Source organism: Myotis myotis, unplaced genomic scaffold, assembly GCF_014108235.1.
Source record: "Myotis myotis isolate mMyoMyo1 unplaced genomic scaffold, mMyoMyo1.p scaffold_m19_p_14, whole genome shotgun sequence".
In the NCBI taxonomy this organism is placed as follows: Eukaryota; Metazoa; Chordata; class Mammalia; order Chiroptera; family Vespertilionidae; genus Myotis; species Myotis myotis.
The window spans coordinates 3,812,682-3,814,273 of NW_023416318.1; the positions used below are offsets into that span (position 1 = coordinate 3,812,682).

The 1,592-nt window shown below is 40.1% G+C and overlaps 1 pseudogene; it reads left to right on the forward strand.

Annotated features, from left to right (window-relative positions):
• Positions 1-340: 340 nt before the first annotated feature.
• On the forward strand, positions 341-1,210 carry LOC118668806 (annotated as a pseudogene).
• The last annotated feature ends 382 nt before the right edge of the window (positions 1,211-1,592 follow it).

Sequence of the window (1,592 nt, forward strand, 5' to 3'; positions counted from 1 at the left end):
GTGGTGCACCCCAGCATGAGGTAACTGATCAATGATTCTCTCTCAAAGTTGATGTTTCTATCTCTTTCTCCCTCTCTCTTTCTCTCTGAAATCAATAAATTATACTAAAAGAGAAAATAAATCATCTTTCTTTGTGCTGTTGCATGTGGTATCCACTGGACACATGTGACCTATTGAGTACTTGAAATGTAGTTAATGTAACAGAACTAAATTTTATATTTTATTTAGGTTGAATTGATTTGAATTTAAATAGTGTAGTTGGGCCCTCATGCAATTCCATCCACAGAAGCCATTTATCTCCATCTGCCTTCCCTCTCACCTAAGTGTGTGCTACCACCCCATGGAAGATTCTATGAACATGAACATGAGCCCTCTGAAGCCCCAGAACTACCTTTTCAGTTGTGAACTAAAGGCCGAGAAAGATTATCACTTTAAGGTGGATAATGATGAAAATCAGCACCAATTATCTTTACGAACGGTCAGTCTAGGGCTGGAGCAAAGGATGAACTGCACATTGTCAAAGCAGAGGCAATGAATTACGAAGGCAGTCCAATTAAAGCAACACTGGCAACTGTGAAAATGTCTGTACAGCCAACGGTTTCCCGTGGTGGCTTTGAAATAACACCACCTGTGGTCTTACGGTTGTAGGGTGGTTCGGGGCCTGTGCATATTAGTGGACAGAACTTAGCTGTGGAGGAAGACGCAGAGTCAGAAGATGACAAGGAGGAGGATGTGAAACTCCTAAGTATGTCTGGAAAGCGGCCAGTCCCTGGAGGGTGTTAGCAAGGTTCCGCAGAAAAAGTAAAACTTGCTGCTGATGAAGATGATGAGGATGAGGAGTATGATGATGATGATGATGATGATGATGATGATGATGATGATGATGATGATGAGGAGGAGGAGGAGGAGTAGGAGGAGGAGGAGGAGGTAGTAGAAAAAGCTCCAGTAAAGAAATCCATATGAGATACTCCAGCCAAAAATGCACAGAAATCAAATCAGAATGGAAAAGACTCAAAACCATCAGCACCAAGATCAAAAGGTCAAGAATCCTTCAATCCTTCAAAAAATAGGAAAAAAACTCCTAAAACACCAAAAGGACCTAGTTCTATAGAAGACATTAAAGCAAAAATGCAGGCAAGTATAGACAAGGCGCATTGAACAATCCTGGGCACTACCAGTAAATTAAGCCCAAAGATGGGGAAAGAGGAAAAGGAGAGATAAATGTAGTCCCTACTGAGTATCATCAACAATCCAGACTGAAGTCTCTGTTTTAATCTCAGTGCCCTTTCCCAGTTTATGACTCACCCATGCCCCCTTCCAGGCTGGAAACAATCTCACTCAGTTTCCTAATGTACCTTTCTTTTGCTGTGATTCAGTGAACTTTTCTTGACTTGTTCATGTATCTCGCCTCTTTGACCATGTTTTAAACACATTTGTATCTCCCTAGCTGCTCAATAAATATTTGAATGAATGAAAAAATAAATAAATAAATAAATACTGTAGTTGGTAGCAGCTATCATTTTGGATAGCACAAATCTGAACAATATCCTTAAAAAAAAAGAGGAGCTAAACTTTGGACATTTTGATACATT